This window comes from Oncorhynchus gorbuscha, linkage group LG03, assembly GCF_021184085.1.
Source record: "Oncorhynchus gorbuscha isolate QuinsamMale2020 ecotype Even-year linkage group LG03, OgorEven_v1.0, whole genome shotgun sequence".
NCBI lineage: Eukaryota > Metazoa > Chordata > Actinopteri > Salmoniformes > Salmonidae > Oncorhynchus > Oncorhynchus gorbuscha.
In genome coordinates this window covers 79,804,718-79,816,381 of record NC_060175.1, presented here as the reverse complement: position 1 = coordinate 79,816,381, position 11,664 = coordinate 79,804,718, and the positions used below count along the sequence as shown (strand labels likewise).

At 43.6% G+C, this 11,664-nt stretch overlaps 1 protein-coding gene across 1 annotated transcript in view; it reads left to right on the top strand.

Annotated features, from left to right (window-relative positions):
• Positions 1-370: 370 nt before the first annotated feature.
• ctnnbip1 (catenin, beta interacting protein 1) overlaps positions 371-11,664 on the top strand; it is a 30,591-nt gene continuing 19,297 nt past the window's right edge. Inside the window, exon 1 of the mRNA XM_046343878.1 lies at positions 371-556. The gene's annotated coding sequence lies outside the window, so the exon portion shown is untranslated. The remainder of the gene's footprint in view (positions 557-11,664) is intronic.

Sequence of the window (11,664 nt, the reverse complement as noted above, 5' to 3'; positions counted from 1 at the left end):
ATGTGGCCAATTGGCATCGCATGAGAGGGTGTGGCCCATGGTCCTTTACCATCATGCAAAATTCACGGGAATTTGTTTTTTTTAAACCAAATTGACGGAACCAGTATAATAATAAATGCAATAAATACAATCGAGTTTCATCAGCTTAGCTGCTGAACCCCCGACCAGCTGACATGAGCCACCTATATTTCCCTACATGACAGCTTGTCGCTATCTATCTTGCCATCCAGAATCACAACACACGGCCTTCTTCCCCATTGAAGCTTGCGCATAGTTTTCGTGACGTCAGCTAACCTGTCTATAAATTACTTAAATGTAAATAACAAAATAATGCATAAAAAGAGTCAGTCACAAAATTACATTTTGGGCGGACGGCTCCCCTAGTGGTCGCCTGGAACTAAAACAACAACGGGAGCCAGCTCCACCACGCAGCTCCAACTGGAGGGTTTACACCAGATTCCCAACTGGAGGGATGTGACCCCGGAACAGGACGCCTTCGTAAAACAACACACCATTAAAATAAAACACAGAAGAAAGGAAAACTGGACCAGGAGGGGTAAGCTCAAATGTAAAATGTTCTGACGTCGGGTAATTCTCCTCCGAGTTTGGGGGACGTTGTATTGTTAGAAATATCGCATTTACTCCGTTGAATACTTACAATCGGCTAGCGGTACCTGGATGGAATTGCACCCCCCATAGCATAGGAACTTCATTCACTAGGCTTTTGTCTCGAGCCTAGTGCTGTTAGCATTATTTGGTGGCAAAGGGAAGCTCTGTTGTTACAGACATATGTAAAGTTTGCACGTTAGTAAGCAGTGTGGGTTTCGTAATATATTTCGAATGCTTTCAGTCCTGGTTTGCATGAGGGGATTTGCAACGATCCACGAGTTCGTCAGTTAATAGCAACCGACCAAGCTATACTGGGAGACAGGAAACGGCGTTGAGTGATTGCTGGCTAGCTCGCTAACAAGCTACAATGTTACACTTGGTATGCTGCAACAGTAACAACCAAGTAACTAATAGCTAGCTATAACCAGAGTAGTGTTCGTTTTACACTCAATACCATGTGTACAAAACATTTACGTTATCCCTATCAGGAAAATGGAACTTGGGAGTTTTCTGTGATTTCCTCTAGACATTTCTTATAGCCAAATATGATATTATATTGAGGAGATATATTATATCAAATAAGCCTCATGTAGCAATTTAGCTGTTACATTTTTTGTTGACTCACTTCGTGGTCTATTTTTCGTGGACAGATTTTGGGCAGAGTAAACCCTCTTGCTTCGGCTCGTCTGTTGTAGCTTATTGTTTGAATGTTTCAACATTCCGGACGTAACAGTGATTTACGTTCTGATATCAAACAAGGGGTCTTTAATCGAACAAAAAATAGGGATGTGTTGGGTATGAGGTGTTATATTTGCCACATAATTAAAATAATACAATTTACTGACTTTAATGCTCAACCTACTTGTGTATATATACAGTCAACCCTATTGTTATAAATGAAATTGTCCTTTTTCAACTTTCCTACATTATTTTCAATAATATAATAGCAAACAGTAATAATGTTTTGTTGGGGCATTTAAAAATAAAGCGCTCTACCTAGCTAGGCTACCTCTTCTACTTCTAAAACCTCATCACATTGACTTCTGTAGGCTATTTTAGTCTCTCTCCACACCCATGAGAGCATTGTGCTCAGCCTTGCAAGGTCTTATTTCCCCAACTGGCAGATGGCTGACAACACATTCAGCTGTGAAGCTGGCATATTGCCTGCAGTGGAGCATTGACGAGTGGGTGTTAGGGCAGGCTACGGACAGGGGCTTGAGATTCTCCTGGAAATGTGTGAACTTGGTTGAACCGTATGGCTCTCTTAGTCTGCACATTCCCCTGTGTGTCTGGGGTTTGGAACCAGATTAGGACCCTTGCCCTACCCTCCCTCTCAACCCTACCGCTCCCTCTCATTATGCCAGGGAGGTGCTGTTATCAAGTACAAGTAAGGTACTCTTACATCCAACACCAAACCTAGTGTAAAATGGACAGTGGACTCAGTCCACCACCATAAGGTGTTGGACTTGCTGAAAGTACTGAACTAGGAGGATGATGCTTCGACCTAGTAGATTGTATGCAGCAGATGCCTTTTCAGTGTAACTGGGTGGTTGGTTCAAATTGTCCTGTTGCTGTCATTTCCCCCTAAAATGTCTTCTCAAATACTGGTAGTACTGGTAGCCCAGATCTTACCTTGGCAGTAATAGCCTATGCCATTCCTTTTGTAGAGCTGGCACTGATTTGCAGAAATTATTTTATTATTTATCTATATCATTGTTTAATAGGTGCCAGACATCTTTGTCTCTTTCAGATCTCACAGCCATGTCCCAGTGGGACCAGATTACTGCTGCCACTTCTGTCTCAATTCCTTAGAGGTTGTGTAGAGCAAGAGGAAAAAGCTATGCATTGTATTTCGTAATGCAGTAGTCCTACTTTGTCTCTGAAATTCTTTATTTGATGAAGACCAACTTGTGTGTATGTAGTATGTACTGACGTATGTGTAACTGATGCACAGACACTACATGTTGATGTTTTTACATGTATGGAAATTGTCATGTTTTTTGTCTGATGTATTTTTTGTTATGTGTCGGACCCCAGTAAGACTAGCTGTCGCCATTGGCGTCTGCTAATAGGGAACTTAATAAATCAAATCAAAAAGCAATCATGGAAAAAGGGCAGGCACATTTTTACTCAGGTTAATTGACACAGTCACATTATTAGTCAAGTTGACACACAATATTTCTAGTTTGCTGCTGTTTGTAGGCCCTTCCACTTAGCTTTTCAACACAGACTTAGTCATAATGATATCATTTTGTAGAATTATATGAATTTATGCCTGACATGGTGATAACAAGACATGACCTACTTATCAATCATATTTTCACAATCCAGTTCATCACCATTGTCTTCAAATACTGTGGCCATTGTTGCTGAACTGCAAATGTGAAGAGGTAGACTAGCCACTAGTCACAAAAGCAGCCTGCTGCAGATATACAGTAGCCTAGATCAGGGATGGGCAATAGGTGGCTCATGGGCCGCATGCGGCCCCCCTTTTGTAGGCCGCAGACCAATTTCACCAAACAAATAAACAAAATGTATATATATTTTTTTTGCGTGGAACTCAGTCGGGGTCTCAACTTACTGTTGAGAGTTAGAATACACAAGGTGCTATTTTGAAATTTGGTTGTGCATCAGCAGTCACTCTATCAGCATTTTTTTTTTAGATTGGTAAGTTAGTCTAGGGGCCAACTATCTAAACTAGTAGCATGGTCGAGTTATTGACCGGGGTGGGGCCCACTGATCATTGGTTACTATATTAAGAACGGCACATTTGTCTCCACCACATGGAAAAATGTGCAGAATTGCATGAAATTTACTTTAAAACTTATAATGTTCCTCTTCGCTGTCACGAGGGGGGCCACTCAAACATTTTTGCTCGCGGGTGGGGATGTGGGTACGCAGACCCACCCCACTGCGGCCCCCTCATGAAGAGTTCAGTTTTTTGTACCCCCCACCCCCATCAAAGTTGCCTATCCCTGGCCTAGATGGAGCCCTCCACAGCCTGTCCTACATCGTATGACCCTCTCCAGTTGAGGTCCTTTTTCAAAACAAGCCTGCATTTTATAAAAGCAATTTCCTTGATGTGCTACTTAGGGCTTGTTTTCACAACCATAGAAGGGATTGTTACAGCAAGCAGGAGTTGGTGATCAAGTGCTGATTTTAAGATAACATTTTCATGAGAAGTTGTCTGATCAATTGGAATTGACCTGCAGCTCTGTTCACTTCCCAAATGGAAGAGAGGCCCTTATGGCCTAGGCCCTATGTAAATGTGTTACTGGTCCATGCCTGGACCTGCTCGGCCGCAGGGAACGGCCTAGTAGTTGGCAATCAAGCTGCCAGTGTGCATACAGGACTTTTGTTTCTGACACATTGCTTATGAGATGGACTTAGGCTTAAGATAACTCAGAGAATGCAAGCTAAGCCATTTCTGCCCATCAACCCTGCCTACAATATGATTTGGTTTATAGAAGAAGTCCGAACTTCACTCAATGCCAATTCCCAAGTCAAATTCTATTGCTTCTATTTGGCTTCTTTCCCAGGCCCACTGTACAAGCATACTATTTCTGAACAATCAGACATTGTGAGTGACTTTAATAACAGGTTAAATGGACAGACATGATGTGTGGAAAGGGCTCCTATTTGTCATCATTGGGTTGGTGCACCGTGGAGGCCTGTGGCCTTCCTGACCCTGTCACATGCGAAGGCCTATCGTATTGCACACTAATCCCTGGCTGTGGTCCCTTCCCTGGCTGTGGTCCCTGGCAGCTAAGGGTTGAGTGTAAGGGGAGTAGACAGTGTCAGAAACCTCCTGAGTAGCTGTGTTCTTGTCTCTCTCACACAAACTCAGTCACGCATGCATGCAGAAGATGCTTGGTGGATAATCGCAAATGGATCTTGAAGCATTTCCTCTGTTTATGACGCATTTAGGCGGCTCTGCTTGTAGCGACTTATTTCAAATGTCACATCCCTGTTCTATAGACAGTCCAGACTTCAGATGGCACTGGATGTGTCCCAAATGGCACCCTATTCCCTACATAGTGCACTATATAGGAAATAAGGTGCCATTTGAGATGCAACTACTGTTATTGTTGTTAGGATCCCTGATATTAAGCTGAGATTTAACAGAGCTGCCCAGTAAGTCTCAGACAGCTAGCCTCCTGGAGTGCCTGCCTGCTCCGTGCTGCAAAACATGGCAACACTGACAAGAGCCCAAACAGAGTCAGAGACGAGGATTAGTTTGGGCCTAAAGCAGCGTTTGATTGCGTCTGGCTGGGTTATTAACCCCGTTGCTCTGAGCACCCCTTGTGGATCAGTGTTCATTTACCACAGAATTAGCCTGTCCATTAAAGGGATGCATCTGGATTTTTGAAATGAGGCCCTTTATCTACTTCCCCCAGAGTCAGATGAACAGTCTATGGGTATCTGCTAGCAGAGATTTTCTTGTTGTTTTCTTAATGTTTGTGGTAAAAGCAAAGAAGAATCCCATTTTAAAACAGTGCCATTGTTAGCTCATTTCAATGAAAACCAACTGCATATTTTAATAATATACTGAACAACGATATATACACATGTAAAGTGTTGGTCCCATGTTTCATAAACTGAAATAAACGTTCCCTGAAATTTCCCATATGATTTTGTGCACAAATTTATTTACATCCCTGTTAGTGAACATTTTTCCTTTGCCAAGATAATCCACCCACCTGACGCATGTAGCACATCAATAAGCTTATTTAAACGGCATGCTCATTACACAGGTGCAACTTGAGCTGGGGACAAAAGGCCACTCTAAAATGTGCAGTTTTGTCACAACACAATGCCACCGATGTCTCACTTCAAATGTCACATCCCTGTTCTATAGGGTAAATAACGGGTAGATAGCAGACAGAGTGTATGGTGTCGTGTGGGCGAGCGGTGTGCTATTGCCAACGTTGTGAACAGAGTGCCCCATGGTGGGGTTATGGTATGGGCAGGCATAAGCTACGGATAACGAACACAATTACATTTTATCGATGGCAATTTGAAGGCATGGAGATATCATGATTTCATCGCCTCATGTTTCATCATGATAATACATGGCCTCATGTTGCAAGGATCTGCACACAGTTCTAGAAAATGGCCCAGTTCTTCAATGGCCTGTGTACTCACCAGACATGTTACCCATTGAGCATGTTTGGGATACTCTGGATTGACGTGTACAACCACGTGTTCCAGTTTCCGCCAATAACCAGCAACTTTGCACAGCCTTTGAAGAGGAGTGGGACAACATTCCACAGGCCACAATCAACAGCCAGATCAACTCAATGCTAAGGAGATGTCGCACTACATGAGACAAATGGTGGTCACACCAGGCACTGACTGGTTTTCTGATCCACGCCCTGACCTGCTCTGTGACCAACGGATGCATATCTGTATTCCCAGTCATGTGAAATCCATAGATTAGGGCCTAATGAATTTATTTAAATTTTCTCTATTTTCCATATATGAACTGTAAATTAGAAATAGTAGTTACATAATGAATGTTTGTTTTATAATACCTCGTTTTGTGCCTGCCAGTTTGCTGTAGGCTACACCGCTAGCAGCTTGCTAGCTAGCTAAAAACAGCAAAAGAGCTAGCCTTTTAGCTTCCCACATCTCCCCAATGTGCAATGATCAGATTTATAATTAAATGTACCCTGGCCAATATTCTTTACTTGCCAGTTTAACCTACAACTTTATCCCAGTTTAATGTGCACAATGTCATGTTTTGGTCACGGAGAAAAAGCATATCTCGCAGCTGCTTTTACCAATAGCCTTCACTAGTTATTACTTTTAAACAAAATGCATTTTTGGGGAGATTCTAATAAGTTAAATAAATGTAAAAATCAAAATCAAAAGGTAGTCTACTTTAAAGCATAGCCTATAGATCAGATCAAGGAACCAGTTAACATTAACTTATTAAAACATTACTATAGCAATTGGGTTTGTTCAGTAGGCTATATGCCCAATACATTATCATCACATTGGCTTTGCTTGAATTACAATGCATTGTTCTTCTCAGACCTCTATTTAAAAATGTTAATTTCAAAAAGTGAGGTAGGCTATATGGTTGCACCGGTAATAGATCAGTTGTTGTATTACTTGAGGCACAGCTGAGTGATCATACATTTAAATAACTAGCATTTTTATATACATTTTTTCTGGACTGATGCCTGCATCTGATGGTCTGTCTCAGTGGAAGGCGAGAACAGCAGACTGAGGGTCCACTTCTCAGCATCCCTCCACTCTACCTTTCCTCCACTGACAATTAGCAGCAAGGGGACATTGTCTTCCAGCTGACGGCATAACTCGAGTCGCACCTCATTATTTCTGCCTCATGCCAAAAGTCCCAAGCCGCCAATAATAACAACGTAAGCCTATCAATACACTTTCGTACTCATTCATTGTAGCTGCAGTGCTGGTTGTAGCACAAGTGGAAGTAGGGAGAACATGTATTTTATGGCTTATAAAAGTGTTGATAGTGCTGAGTAAACTTATGAACTCACTCAATCAGCAAATCTTTATTGTATTTGTTGACAGTCTCTAGTTATGGTTTTGAAATCTCACAGACCCTCTCAACGTAGACTTTTATCGGAAGCTATTCTTGTGATTATTGTGATTTTGCTATTGTAAATGTTTGCAGGCTTATGTAGCCAAATTGTATCTATGATCGTACGCTATCCATTTATGTTTTTTGTATGCTAGTTTAACATATGACAATTAACTAATGATATCAGGCCACACCCGGCCATGATTAGACACCTGTGTGTGTCTTTTGACTCTATATAAATGAGTCACCCCGCAGTGTTTGTCATTATACCCTGATGAAGACAACTTGTCTGTCGACATGTTGGACATTGCATTTTTGCATCTGAGCTCCTAGTGTGTGCGGCTCTCCTTAATTTTTTTTAAAGGATCCAGACAATTACAGATTATAAAGGGAACATTTACATTACATTTAAGTCATTTAGCAGACGCTCTTATCCAGAGCGACTTACAAATTGGTGCATTCACCTTATGACATCCAGTAGAACAGTCACTTTACAATAGTGCATCTAAATCTTAAAGGGGGGGGTGAGAAGGATTACTTATCCTATCCTAGGTATTCCTTAAAGAGGTGGGGTTTCAGGTGTCTCCGGAAGGTGGTGATTGACTCCGCTGTCCTGGCGTCGTGAGGGAGTTTGTTCCACCATTGGGGAGCCAGAGCAGTGAACAGTTTTGACTGGGCTGAGCGGGAACTGTAGTGGTAGGGAGGCGAGCAGGCCAGAGGTGGATGAACGCAGTGCCCTTATTTGGGTGTAGGGCCTGATCAGAGCCTGGAGGTACTGAGGTGCCGTTCCCCTCACAGCTCCGTAGGCAAGCACCATGGTCTTGTAGCGGATGCAAGCTTCAACTGGAAGCCAGTGGAGAGAGCGGAGGAGCGGGGTGACGTGAGAGAACTTGGGAAGGTTGAACACTAGACGGGCTGCGGCGTTCTGGATGAGTTGTAGGGGTTTAATGGCACAGGCAGGGAGTCCAGCCAACAGCGAGTTGCAGTAATCCAGACGGGAGATGACAAGTGCCTGGATTAGGACCTGCGCCGCTTCCTGTGTGAGGCAGGGTCGTACTCTGCGGATGTTGTAGAGCATGAACCTACAGGAACGGGCCACCGCCTTGATGTTAGTTGAGAACGACAGGGTGTTGTCCAGGATCACGCCAAGGTTCTTAGCGCTCTGGGAGGAGGACACAATGGAGTTGTCAACCGTGATGGCGAGATCATGGAACGGGCAGTCCTTCCCCGGGAGGAAGAGCAGCTCCGTCTTGCCGAAGTTCAATTATATTAGGAACGACAGCCATGTCGCGGTCACCATAGCCTTGCTTCCGGACGAACTAATCACACTCTTCGCTCGCTTCGAGGGAGAAAAAAACATGAATCCGCCGATGCGGGTCCGGGACGCTCATGCTTCGTGGCTGAAGTTAGTAAGTAATTTAAGCGTGTTAACCCTCGCAAGGTTGCTGGCTCAGACGGCATGTGCAAACCAGCTGGCTGGAGTGGTTACAGACATATTCAATCTCTCCGTATCCCAATTGCTTCAAGATTTCCACCATTGTTCCTGTACCAAAGAAACCGGAAGTAACTGAACTAAATGACTATCGCCCTGTAGAACTCACTTCTGTCATCATGAAGTGCTTTTTTAAGGCTAGTTAAGGACAATATCACCTCCACCTTACCCGACACCCTTGACCCACTACAATAAATATATCGCCCCAGATCAACGGACGACGCAATCGCCATTGCACTGCACACTACCCTATTCCATCTGGAGAAGAGAAATATGTATGTAAGAATGCTCTGACTACAGCTCAGCCTTCAACACCATAGTGCCCTCAAGCTCCCTGTGTAACTGGGTCTTGGACTTCTTGAAGGGCCACCCCCATGTGGTGAAAGTAAGCAACAAAAACACCTCCGCCACACTGATCCTCAACACGGGCCCCATAGGGGTGCGTACTTAGCCCCTTCCTGTACTCCCTGTTCTCCCATGACTGTGTGGCCACGTACGTCTTCAACTCAATCATCAAGTTTGCTGACGACACAACAGTGGTAGGCCTGATTATCAACAACAATGGGGACAGCCTACAGGGAGAAGGTGAGAGCCCTGGCGGGTGGAGCCAGGAAAATAATCTCAACGTCAACATAACAAAAGAGCTGATTGTGGACTACAGGACACAGCAGAGAGAACACGCCCCCATCCACATCGACGGGGCCGCAGTAGAGAGGGTCAAAGCTTCAGGTTCCTCAGCGTGCACATCAGACTTCCTGAAATGGTCCTTTCACAAGGACAGCGTAGAACAGTGCCTTTTCAACCTCAGTCTGAAAAAAATTGGTTTGGCCCCAAAGACCCTCACAAGCTTCTACCGATGCACCTATGTGAGAATCCTGTCAGTCTATCACCGCCTGGTACGGCAACTGCACTGCCCGCAACCACAAGGCTCTCCAGAGGGTGGTGCAGTCAGCCCACTCTCTGCCCTCCAGGACATCTACAGCATCCAGTGTCACAGGAAGGCCATCAAGGACCTCAGCCACCCGACCATCTAGAAGTCAGTGACAGTACAGGTTTTAACTAGGCAAGTCAGTTACAAATTCTTATTTTCAATGACGTCCTAGGAACAGTGGGTAAGCTGCCCTGTTCAGGGGCAGAACGACAGATTTTTACCTTGTCAGCCCGTGGTTTCGGTCTTGCAACCTGTCGGTTACTTGTCCAATGCTCTAAACATTAGGCTACCTGCCGTCCGCTACATTGAATATGCATCAAAGCTGGGACCAAGAGACTGAGAAGCAGATTTTATCTTCAGACCATCAGACTGTTAAGTCACCACTAACCGACCTCCTCCCAGTACCTTGCCCTGAACCTTAGTCACTGTTCTATCCGGCTACCACCCGGTTCTCTACCCTGCACCATAGACTACTGCCCTGTGTATACAAAGTCATTGAACACTGGTCAGTAATAATGTTTACATACTATTTCACCCACTTTATATGTACACTGAACAAATATACATGCAACATATAAAGTGTTGGTCCCATGTTTCATGAGTCAAAAAAACAGATCCCCAACATGCACTGAAAGCTTATTTCCCCCCCCGCAAAAATTGCTCAAATTTGTTTACACCCCTGTTTGTGAGCATTTCTCCTTTGCTACGATAATCCATCCGCCTGACAGGTGTAGCACATCAAGCTGAGGAGTATTTCTGTCTGTAATAAAGCCCCTGCCCAGTCATATGAAATCCATAGATTAGGGCCTAATTTATTTATTTAAATTGACTGATTTCCAGTACGTTTTTTGAAATTGTTGCATATATATTTTTGTTCAGTGTATATACTGTATTTGATTCATGGCTCATCATATATAACTTGTTTATTTTTCTGAATTATGCATGTGTTGTTTTTTTGCTAGGTATTACTGCACTGTTGGAGCTATTGTATATAACATATGCGTATGCGACCAATAAACTTTGATTTGATATATTGCTGTCTGTGTTTTTATCATGCATTGTGCGTCGTCGGCTGTTAGGCCTCTGCCTTCTCAGAGTCCTGGCTGACCCATTTGTGGGGGGGGGGCGGCAAGGGAGGGACATTTGATCAAAAGTGTCACCAATAAGGATCTGAGCTACCATCCCAACCCCATTTTTCCCAAACGTGTACGTCTTTAATGTTCTTCTCACTTTGAGTCCTGTAAAAAGCAGGCTCTCTGTCTATCCATCTCTCTCTGTCAATATGAAGCGCTTCTATTGAAACATTTTGTTTACGTTTATGTTGCACTGCATCATAGATATCTTGGGTTTTTAGTGTGTAGGTCACCTAGTGGTTAGAGCGTTGGGCCAGTAACCAAAAGGTTGCTAGATCGAATCCCCGAGCTTATAATGTAAAAATCTGTCATTCTGCCCCGGAACAAGGCAGTTAACCCACTGCCTACATTAATATTTTATTTCTGTAGGCCTTTTGCTTGCTTGCAGCATGCAGCTAAGAGAGTATAAAATCAACCCACCGTGTAGAAATTATCCACATACAACTAAGGTTAGATGACCAATGTTTTTTTGTTGCCAACGTCTGTCTGTCCCCCTCAATGACACCCCAGCTAACGGCAGCCGCAGCATCCTTCTAAAAAAGGGGGCTGATCCAGCTTCTCGATGAAATCAAACAGCCTGTCAACATGTGTTAGCAGCCCTTTGTATAGGAAGAGGCCCAACAAATGTGAAAGAAACCCTATCAGACTCTGTGTCTCCCATAGGATTCTCCTGTGATACCCAGCCCCAGGGAATTTATTTGTAAAGGATTAATCTTTCTCTTCTTGGTTATCCAACTTTTTACTTTCCTTTTCAGTATTCCACTTTGTAGAAAACAGCTTTAGGCTTTTTTGGGAAACTATGGAAATATTTATTGGTGCACCACGAGAAAGAAATCAAATTCGACAACAACAAATCTTGTGATCGGCAGCAGCCTGTCACAAAGGAACCTATCCCTTCTGTCATTTGCATTAGCAATGGAAGGGCTTTTTATCG